The 11,316-nt window shown below is 51.2% G+C and overlaps 2 long non-coding RNA genes across 4 annotated transcripts; both read right to left on the bottom strand.

Annotated features, from left to right (window-relative positions):
- Positions 1–1,241: 1,241 nt before the first annotated feature.
- On the bottom strand, positions 1,242–10,428 carry LOC123454803. 3 transcript variants are annotated; one of them, XR_006633487.1, is made up of 4 exons: positions 10,349–10,428; positions 2,737–2,838; positions 1,957–2,174; positions 1,242–1,695 (listed from the first exon to the last, which is right to left on the bottom strand). It is a non-coding gene; the product is annotated as an uncharacterized LOC123454803 (long non-coding RNA). The 3 variants fall into 3 exon arrangements; XR_006633486.1 differs by having other exon boundaries at positions 10,334–10,373; XR_006633485.1 differs by lacking the exon at positions 10,349–10,428 and adding an exon at positions 3,788–3,850.
- LOC123454808 lies at positions 4,427–7,442 on the bottom strand. Its single transcript, XR_006633488.1, has 3 exons — positions 7,010–7,442; positions 5,798–5,842; positions 4,427–4,477 (listed from the first exon to the last, which is right to left on the bottom strand). It is a non-coding gene; the product is annotated as an uncharacterized LOC123454808 (long non-coding RNA).
- Positions 10,429–11,316: the final 888 nt, after the last annotated feature.

Genomic DNA, 11,316 nt, shown 5'->3' with positions numbered 1-11,316 from the left:
AGAGAGGGAAAGAGAAAGAGAGAATGGGTATGCCAGGGCCTCTAGCCACCTCAAACCAACTCCAGACACATATGCCATCTTGTGCATCTGGCTTTATGTGGGTACTGGGGAATCAAACCTGGGTCCTTTGGCTTCACAGGCAAGTGCCTTAACCACTAAACCATCTTTTCAGCCCATGATCTCCCTATTTTAAAGTCAGCAGACTAGCAACCTTTCTTCCTTCTGAAATCTTCATTCCTTGCTGCCAAGTAACATAACAAAATCATAGGTTCTAGAAATTAGGGCATGAATTTTTTGGGGTGTGGTAGGCATTGTGTAATACAAGCACCAATGTTTGTTTATTGCAATGGTTTCCAAGCCTGCATTGATTCTACAACTACTCATTTGCTCACTCATGTGTTCACTCACTCATTCATTCAGCAAACATTGGTGGAGAGCTCCCATCTGCTGGGCGCACTTTAAGTACCAGGCCAGTGCTGGGTGCTGAGACTAGAGGGAGGCAAAGGCAAGCCATGCTCCCAGGAAGCTCCTAGTCCAGGGAGGAGAAGGCCCAGAGGCTGCTGGGCGGGACAAAGGAGGGGAGGGGCCATTTACTTCACATCTGTGGATCTACGTCTTCCTCTGTAAAATCCAGAAATCAAAACTACACCCTGCTCTCTGACGGCTGAAGAAGTTGCCCACATATGTTATCATGGGATAATATGTGCAGGAAATGCTTGTCAGGCTGAATGCTGAAGCATGATTTTAATTATCACATTGTTCAATGTGAACTTACCAAAGGGAGCTGGAGAATCAAGGAAGCAGGTGAGGTCTCGGCCCACAGCCAGGACGCAAGTGCAGCGTGGCAAGTGAAGAAAGAGGGCCCAGGACAGAGAACGTGCACATGCCAAGGCGCTGCTGTGAGCAGTCCCCAGTCCTCATGATCCCCAAGGTCCTATCCAGTCTCTTCCTAACATGGACATGAGTCATCCCTTCTCCTTAAAAAGTCTAGAAACCACAGAGGCCTGTGGCCCTCTCTCCGTTCCGAGGTGGCTGGATGTGGAACTGCACCCCTGAACCCGTCACGGTGATCCTTTCTGCCCCACAGTGTGCATCTGGAACCATGCCATTACTTGTGTGTTGCAGTTAACCTCACATTGCTGGACAAACACTCTACCAAAAGCAGCTTGTAGGAGGAAAGGGTTTATTTCGCCTCACAAATTCCAGGGGAACACCATCAGTGGTGGGAAAAGCTGGCTCACTTCCACAGATCCAAGAAGAGAGACATCACCAAACAGCCAGCAAGCACCAATACCAGCAATCAGAACAGCCAGAGCTCCAACTGCTTTCCACACATCTTAGGGCTGGACTCAAGATCCTCCCCAAACAGATCTCAGGGATGGATTCCAAGATCCACCCCCAGTGACATTCATCTTTGCATCCTCCTCAGCAGGGCTCCATCCACTAGAGGCCCAAGATCCAAGCCTGAGTCTATGGGGCCACATGTTTAAAAAAACCACTACATTGTCTTAGCAGCCACCAGTTGATGGGCACCCATTAAGTGCTGGGCTCCAGGTTGGTGACTCCTCTGCTTTACTAGATTCACTGAAGAGAAGAGATTTCACAGGGCCAACCAGGCAGGAGACGGAACCCACAGCTGTTTGACTCTAGACCATGAAGTGTTGGCCTTTGATGGCTGAGTTCCATGCGTGCAAGCTGGATAATGAAGAAAACAGAATGAGATAGGGCCTTAGGGGAACAGCTGGTCTACCCTAGTGTCAGTTTAAGGGGAGCTGAGGCTCTGCGCAAAGGGAAGGCCAGAGGCCAGGGCATCTATCATATGGACCAAATGCCCACATCTCCAGGACAAGTTGCAACACAGCAAGGTCCAAGAAAATAAAGGACACTTTTGTTTAGTGGAAGGTCACAGACCATGTCCTCCCACCCTTCCCAAGAGCAGGTACATGTGACTCAGACCTGCTGCAGGTGTCAGAGGTAGCCTGTCAGCTGAGCTGTTTCTTGACTGAATGAAAGTGGTGCTGACAGTCAAGAGAAATACTCATGCCAGGTTCATGGTGCATGCTGGTGACACCTAGCCCTTCATCTCATGTTTGCAACATCACACCAAACATTTTCTCCTGCCAGCATGACCTGCCAGGATGGCCAGTGTACTTTCTTGTCATCACATCTCCTTCCTTAAAAAACAAACAAACATATTTATTTATTTATTAAGAGGGGGAGAGAGGGAGGGGGACAAATACAGAGAAAGAACGGGTGCACCAGGGGCCTCCAGTTACTGAAAACTCCAGACACGTGTGCAACCTTGAGTATCTGGCTCACATGGGTCCTGGGAAATTGAACCTGGGTCCTTTAGCTTTGCAGGCAGGAGCTTCAACTGCTAAGCCATCTCTCCAGCCCCATATCTCTCTTCTTTCATGAAATCATGATAACTTGTATGTGTATGTATGAAGCAAAACAAATGACTGGATTCTGAATAGTAAGAGTTACTCAAGCCCTGTGCAAGCCAAAGAAATGTCAGACCCTTCTGTGCCCTGGGAATATCCTATCTGATAACCACTTTTGTATTGCTGAGACCTTGGGCCATGCTGTATCCATCAAACCAGACGGTTTATACTAACAATATTATCGACTGCAAATGTCTGCTTTAGCATGTCTGAGGCCCTGAGCCACACTGAGTCAGTGTGGACCTCAGGAGAACTACAGGTTAAATGAGTACTACACATCTTAATTACTCACCTCTAATAAAACCTTGAACATGCAGGCTCCAGTGACCATCTCTGTTTGATAACACGTTGCATGAGATGTCATATGCCATTCATTGCTGGAAGAATTGTGTTCCTGTTTGAGAAGGGACAATTGTAGACCTGAGCTTATTGTGTCCTGACTGCTCATATATCTGTTCTCTTTTCTGCTATCACTGCAGTAAACACGAATATAATGGCATTTCCACATTCCAAATCCTTTAGCACATTGTGGAGCCTTAGGGTGGTCTTAGAGATGTGGGTAGTGGGTGGCATTGACAAGAGGCCAGAGACTACATAACAGGCCAGGCAAAGCTGTTGAGTGGCTTTGTGATGTCAATGAAGAGGTAGGAGCAAAGCAGGCTTGGCAACACCATTGCCAATGATAGAAATGAACACATCCTAAGTGTTCAAATAAGAAAATTGAGTCCATACAATATAGACACTACAGCTATTATAATTATATTGGAGATGAATAATTTATGTCTGCTTTTATTGAGAGTTGTTTGATAGTGCAGACTGTTCTGGAATTCACTATATAATCCAGGCTGGCCCCAAACTCATGATGATTCCCCTGTCTCAGCTTTTCAAAAGGCCAATGAAAAGAAATATTTTAAAAAAGAATGATTGTGTGTGTGTTATGCATGTGTGTTTGTGCAGGTGTATGTGCATGTGGAGGCCAGAAATCAACTTCAGGTGTCTCTTCAATCACCCTCCACTTTATTTTTTAAAAATGCTTTTAATTTATTTATTTGCATGTGCTGTGTGCATGCATGCACATTAGGGCTTCTTGCACTGCAAATGAACTCCAGATGCATGTGTCACTTTTTGCATCCATTTTGTTGATGGGTTCTGGGAAGTTGGATCTGGGCTAGTAGACTTTGCAAACAAGTGCTTATAACCACTAAGCATTCTCTCCAAGCCCCACCTTATTTATTTATTTATTTTTTATTAACAACTTACATATTATAAAAGATATTCCATGGTAATACCCTCCCTCCCACCACTTTCCCCTCTGAAACTCCATTCTCTATTATATCCCCTACCTCTTAAGCAGTCTCTCATTTATTTTGATGTCATGAACTTTTCCTCCTAGTATGATGGTCTTGTGTAGGTAGTGTCAAGCACTGTGAGGTGATGGATATCCAGGCCCTTTTGTGTCTGGGGGGAGCACGTTGTAAGAAGTCCTACCCTTCCTTTGGCTCTTACATTCTTCCACCACCTCTTCCACAATATACCCTGAGTCTTGGAAGGCATAATAGAGATATTGCAGTTCTGACCACTCCTGTCACTTCTTTCTAGTACCATGATGCCTTCTGAGTCATCAAGGTCACTACCATCTGAAAAGAGAATATTCTCTACCAAAAGTGAGAGTAGCATTAATATAAGGATATGAACATTAAGAGAAGTGCTTACTGGGCAGTTTGATAAGCATAGTATATACATTTAGCCAGACAGCAGCAGACGTTACACCTCTAGGGCTCATGACTACCAGTGTTTTAAGTTTTCAGTATCAGGGATGTATTCCCTCCCATTGAGTGGGCCTCCAGTCCAATTAGAGGACAGTTGGTTTCCATCATGACAGACGTGCCACTATTGCACCCATTGGCTCATTTGGTCTGGCGGGCCAAATATAAGGCTTGTAGTGTCCACTGTTGAGTATCTTTACTGGTGATTTCTCTTTCTCCCATTGAACTGCATGCAGAATGGCTTCTTCCAGCTTTCTGTCAGCTGGTCTAAATGGAGGAGGTTAACAGTTCAGTTCCAGCAGGATTTCTCTGTGGCTTGCAGCCCAAGTATGTGGAGTCTTCAGCAGTAGGGTCTTACCATCTATGCCTGCCCATCTTATTTTTTGACAGAGTCTCTCACTGAACTTGGAAGTCCTTGATTCAGCTAAACTAGCTTTAAGTCCCAGAGATCCCTTGTCTCCACCTCCCCATGGCTAGGGACATAGGCACATTTATGTAGGTGCTAAGATCTGAACTCAGGTCCACATGCTTGTATGTCAAGAACTTTACCCCCAGAACCATCTCCCCAGCCCCAAGAATAATTTTTATCAAGGTAAATAAAGTGCTAAAGGTCATACCCACTGTGGTAGCTTGAATGTAAGTGCCCCAATAAACTCAGGTGTTTTATTAAAACTTGAATTTCAGGCTGGAGAGATGGCTTAGTGGTTAAGGCGCTTGCTTGTGAAGCCTAAGGACCCAGGTTTGATTCCTCAGTACCCACGTAAGCCAGATGCACAAGGTGGCACATGCAATTGGAGTTCACGTGCAGTGGCTAGAGACCCTGGAATGCCCATTCTCTCTCTCCCTCCTTCCCTCCCTCCCTCCCTCCCTCCCTCCCTCCCTCCCTCCCTCCCTTCCTCCTTCCCCCTCTCTCTCTGTCTCTCTCTCCAACAAATGAAATATTTTTTTAAAAAGCAAATCTTGGGTTTCCAGCTACCTGGCTGGAAAAGGTGTCACTAGGGGCGGATGAGGGTCCAGTCCTAAGATTTTTTACAGGGGGTGGATCTGATTCCAGCCTAAAGGTATGCAGAGCACTCTGAGCCCTGCCTAGGTGCCTGCTGTTGCTGCCCATTTTTGTTTGCTTTGAGTGTGTACTAGCTGCTGGTGGTTTCTCTCTGCTTGGATCTGTGAAAGAGGGCCAGTCCCTTCCACTATGATGGAACTTCCCCTTGGATCTGTAAGCCTGAAATAAATCATGTTCCTCCAATAAACTGTCCCTTTGGAAGTTCATTCCAGCAACATGAAGCTGAGTAAAACACCCCTCCTCTCCAAATACTACACTGGCTATTGCTATATTATTATTATTATTATTATTATTATTATTATTAAACTAGGATCTGGCTATCTCACACTCATTATCTTCCTGCCTCTGCCTCCTGAGTACTGGGATTACAGGTTTGTACCACTAGCCCAGCTAACACTGGGCTAATCCTCCTTTAGGCAGTGGAAATAGATGTGATTTTTATTTTTCTTTCTGTGTTTTATAAATTTTGTGCATTGCATATACATGTAACTATTGTAATTTTAAAAATGTGTTCTCAGACCCACCTCTTGTTTGACCCAGCACCAATGGAACTCCATGTCTGCTAGTTCCTAGGGGAGATGGACAACGTTTACCAAGGGAACTGACCCGCCACCATCTGGGTGGGAAGAGCACATGGCGAGTCTGGGATTACCTGGACAGCAGAGAACTGGCCAGTCAGGAAGGATGGTCTTGCATATTATGAGAGAAAGGGATGGCAACATAGCCAGAGAGCCATCTGCAGAGCCCAGGACCAGGGAACAGATAATCTGGTAGCTGGTGAAATTCCAGAGCCAGGCTGAGGCCAGGCTCTCTCCCCACTCCGCCCCCACTGCCATGCCTCAGCGCAGCTTCCTCACTATCTGCTCATGCATGCCCAGCCCTCTCCACCTCAGCCCAGGAGCTCCTGGGGGAGGGTCAGGACTATAAGGTGCTCTGAGCACAGGATAGGATCTACCTGACCAAATGGATCTATATAGCTCTGAGCACAGGATAGGATCTACCTGACCAAATGGAGAATGAATGGATGGATAGATGGATGAGTGAACAAAACTTTCCTCATCTCACATTTCCATCTGCTAACCTTCCACTTCTCTGTAGGTTCAGATGCTTTGTTTGTTTGTTTGTTTGTTTTTGAGGTAGGGTCTCAGTTTACCTCAGGCTGGAATTCACTATGTAGTCTCAGGGTGGCCTTGAACTCACGGCAATCCTCTACCTCTGCTTCCCAAAGTGCTGGGATTAAAGGTGTGTACCATCATGCCTGGCTTTTAGATGCCTTTTGGCTCCAGAAAGCCCTTCCTGAACACCCCCCCACACACCCAGGGTTCCAAGCACTCCATGATGACCTCAATTATACATCTTGGCAGCCCATCTGGTACCCAGATCATGGGGCTCTGAGTTGGTTTCCTCCATCAGTGCATGATCAAAGCAAGATCAATGTCCAGGTTATCCCCAGTTTTGGGCTGAACACCAAGGGACAAGGAGTCAATGTCATGGAGGAAGGGAAAGGAGATCCTCTCATCACTCCTTCCGCTGTGTGGCTCGTGACCAGAGAGTGGGGATGGGGGAGCCCCTGCCTCCCCTCCCCTCCCCTTGTTAACAGATAAAGCTTCCAATAGCCCCAGGCTCATCTGTGCCCCACGCCCCATAAGCTTGTTCTTCTGACTTGTTCCCTGACACAGTCACGAGGGGACGGTGACTCAGCCCAATTCATCACCACAATGGAAAAACACAGTCACCTGTCCTCCTGGCAGCAGGACCAGAGCTGCTTCTGCATCTGGAAGGGCAGAAAGCCACACTGCCTTCAAGGTCCTTTTGTCTTTCACCTGCCGAAATCATCAAAGATGAGCGAGCATGAAGGAGAATCACTGGCGACACTCAGGGACCACAGTGCACTGCTAGTCTCAGTGACCCGGGACAGTGGGTCCTTCAGTGCCAGGGTTCCAGTTAAGCGTCTGTAAGTGTCATCTCCTAACCCTTCCACAAGCCCGCGGTTATCGGGGTTAGCCTGGGCACTTGCTTGGCTACCAGTATCTAACATGCTCACCTCCCCCTAGAGAAACTACAAACTCCTCCCCCAGCCTCCACAGCTTCGCCAGTGGGCCTGGCTGAGCTCCTCCAGCCAGATGTTCTCCTCTGGACTGAAGTACACACTGGTGCACAGAAGTCAAGAACAGGCGGTGTGCACCCAGTGAGGACAGTGACAGGGGCAGCAGCATGCCTCTCCTTCAGAGGCAGGGTGGTCCAAATGGCAACATCCATTGTCCCTGTCTATGGGCAGCAACAGGCTGCAGTGCTCAAGCTTGTGGGTGGCAGTGGTGATTTTTTAAAATTATTTTTATTGTTTATTTATTTGAGAAAGAGAGAGAGAGCACGATAGAAAGAGATAGACAATGGGCATGCCAGGGCCTCCAGCCCCTGCAAACAAGCTTCAGATGCATGCACCACCTTGTGCATCTGGCTTATGTGGGCACTGGGGTCCTTAGGCTTTGTAGGTAAGCACCTTAACAGGTAAGCCATCACTCCAGCCCCAGCAGTGGTGGTTTTAATGCCAGACCAAGGCTGCTGTGGCAGGCCTTTCTCATTGCTGGCACAAAATACCTGACCAGAAGCAGCTTAGGGAAAGAAAGGGTTTATTTTCAGTCTATGGTTTTGAGGGGAGGTTTCATCATGCTGGAGAAAGCATGGCAGAGCAGACAGCTGAGCATCACGTCTCTACATTAGCAGAGAGGAAGTAGAGAGCTTGGCAAGCAGGCCTGGTCTAGAATACCCCAAAGCCTTCTCTGGCAACATACTTCCTCCCAAGGGCTCCAAAATCTTCCCAAACAGCGCCACCATTTGGGAATTAAGTATGAGGCTTAATCACAAACACAGGAAGCCATGAGGGACATTTTCCATTCAAACCACCACATCTGGCTCTGCGTTCCCAAGAGCTGCCCACTCTGCTCTTAACCAAGCTTCTTTGTTATTAGTCAGGTAGCAGGTGGGGAAATGGAGGCTCTCTTCTCCAGCACAGCATAGCCAGTGCTCCTGGCTATTTGGAAAGGCAGTAACTGATGAAACATCCTTCACTGAACGGGACCAAGGACACTTTCTAAGGACAGCCTGACCCAGGCATGAGCTTGGACCTCTGCTGTGTTCTGCTCTCCTGTCTAAAAAGTTCACTATTGGGCTGGGAATTAGCTCAGCGGGCAGTGTTTTCTTAGTATGCACGGGCCTTGGATTTGACATCCAGCACCACATAAGTCCCAGCATGAAGGAGGAACAGAAATTCAAGGTCATCCTTGATTACGTAGCAAGTTCAAGGCAGTCTGGGCTCCTACAGTCCCCTTTCTTCATTACCTACCAAGTCTCCACATTCAGGGATTCCAAAAAAACCCTGACCCAGGAAAACATTCACTGTTATGAATCATCTGCATTGGAGAAGCTACATCAGTTCAAGGCCATTACAGGTGTCGTGCCCCAGACAGTGTCAGATCTCTTGTGGCAGCCTATAACACCCTTTGGGGTCTGAACTCAGAACAAGTGAGGCCTTAGGAATTATCTCACTAGAACTCCAGCAGTTCATTGGATCTCAGGAAAGTCTGATGACAATTGCATCAATAACAATACTGACTGCTTACTGAACACTTAAACCGTGTGTCTGGCGCTGTGTGAAGCATTTTCTTCATGTTCCATCACTTAATTCTTACAGGAACCCTCTGAGGTGAGCACCATCCTAACTCCAGAGTATGATACAGAGACGACTAACTTGCCAGACATCACATGATATTGGGGAGGGATCCACCCCGTGCTCGGGGGGGGGGGGGGGGGGGGGGGCTGACATCTACATATGGAACCACCGGCCGAGGGAGGCAAGAACTTTCCCAGATGGAGGTTCAGTCTGGGACCACAGGCCGCAGCTCGTCCAAAGCCTTTATCAAAGGAGCACATTGAGAGGCAGGGACTTCCCAAGTAGCGAAAGCCAGGCCAGCGGCCTCCTGGGTCATCTCCGTGCTTACACTCCGAGCAACACAAAGCTACACCCAAGCGGGAATGTGTTCCCCACCTGTAGACCCCCCGCACAACAAATCCTCAGCAGGCAGGAGGGTTAATTTAGCGCCACCTCAGCGGCTGGCAACCTGGAGTTAGCAACTTGCCCCAAACAGCAGCTCCAACAAAGAAAGGAGGGCGTGGGCTGGCTCTTCTTGATTCCCACCCCAAGGAGAAAGATACACTGCACCTGTAAAGGTGACCTAATCCAGAACTTTCTGTACTTTTGGTACACAAAAAGGCTAGAATCCAGGGAGGGACAGAGGTCACTTTTAGAGCCTAAACTCCGATCTCCAGGCATTTTTCTCTGGCCCCAAATTTTCGGGTCTTGATGCCAGATACCCATACTTCCCAGAGTGCGATTTCGTCCTGGGTCCCTGACCCTCCTTTGAGGCTGAGTTGGACCAGAGCAGAGACAGCAGAAGCAGCTACCCGCTTATGTCTCCTGTCTCCCTTTCCTGCTCAAAGAACAGTGAATTGGGGGGCTCGGGTCTCAGTCTTGACACCACCTATGCCAGGAGAAGAGTTCCTCCGAGGAAACCTCGAGGCTTAGTAAACTGGGGAAGAATGGCCGGGTGTCCACGGCCCCCTAGGGCGTTTCCCCAGCGGCACCCAGGCGCGCGGGGTGGGAGGTGGGGCCAGGCGGCGGGGGTGGGCTGAGGTTCCCTTGGGAGCCCGAACAAAGACCGGGCAGGCCCGCGCGTCCCGCTGGCCCTCCTGCTCACGCTTCCCACGGGGTTCTTTCCGCAGCCATTGGAGGCTCGGGAGCCAGGCCCCACGCACCGCGTGGCCCCCACGCCCACCCACCCACCCCCGCGCCCCGCCCCCGCTCCCGCCCGTGGCGGAAGGGACCCGGGCTCGCGGCACCTGCCCGACGCGTTGGCGTCGGCGCCCAGGCCCGCCTGCGCCTCCGTCTCGCCGGCCGCCTCGGTGAGTCGCCGCGCCCCGGCCCCTGCACCCCATCCCACACTCCATCCCACCCCTCCATCCCATCCCCCACCCCATCCCCTCGCCGCGCCCCGGGCGCAGACCTGCGAGCCCCGCACCTTCTTCGCGGCCGCCGCGCGCCCACGCGGGGGCGACGCCCCTCCTCCCCGGCCGCCCCACCTCTCCTTCCCGGCTGGACGAGGACCCCCCTCGGGCATCGACCTCCGCCCAGCCGCCGCCCGCTCGGGTCCCCGCCGCGAGGCTCGGGTCTGCGGGCGTCTTTGTTCGGGGCGCGCGGGCGACCCTCCCCCCCCGCCGTGTCGCCCTCCCTCCGCCTCCCGGAGCTCACCCCGACCAGGTGGCGGCGGGCGCCTTTTTTTAGGGGGGGGATGCGCGGCTGTGCCATTGGTGGATTTTTTTAAACCGTGCCGGAGGGGGCGGCGAGAGCGCCCGGGGCTGCCGGCTGGCTGCTGCTCGGGCTCGGCTCCCGCTGCGCGCTGCCCGCGGCTCCCCTCCACGCGCCTCCCGAGCCGAGCCGAGCCGCGCCGCGCCGGCCGCCGACATGAAGGTGCTGGGACACAGGCTCCAGCTGCTGACAGGTACCGCGGCGTAGGAGCGGGCTTGGGGCGGCTCGGGCTCCAGCCCAGAGGGGTGCGACTGTCAATGAACTCCTAGCCTGGGGCGTCCCGGCGCGGCTCCTCCCGCCTCGCCGCCGAGCAGAGGCTGCGCTGCGCCCGACTCCCCGGCGGGCGCGGGGAGCAAGTCCGTTGCGTCTCCCACGCGGACCGGAGGCTCGGAGCCCCAAGCCCCTCCAACCAGTATCCGCGTCCCCCGGCTCCAAGGGACCCGTGCCCAGACCTCTTCCTGTTCCCTGCGGCCGGTCCAAGCCACTTTTCCTTGGGGGCGGGGAGGGGGTTAGGGAGAAGTTTCTTGGTGCAAGTAGAGGACGAATGGCCTGGGAAGTGGGAAGCCACATTGAACCCTGATGAATGGGGTCCCTCTCTAGAAGGGATCACATGTCCCACTGACAGCCCTCACCCAGGTGACCGCACTGGAGGGACTTGGAGAAGCTGGATGGCCCATGGAC

Source organism: Jaculus jaculus, chromosome 1, assembly GCF_020740685.1.
Source record: "Jaculus jaculus isolate mJacJac1 chromosome 1, mJacJac1.mat.Y.cur, whole genome shotgun sequence".
Taxonomy (NCBI): Eukaryota; Metazoa; Chordata; class Mammalia; order Rodentia; family Dipodidae; genus Jaculus; species Jaculus jaculus.
The sequence above is the reverse complement of the archived record's forward strand: the minus strand, read 5'-3'. Positions and strand labels throughout refer to the sequence as shown.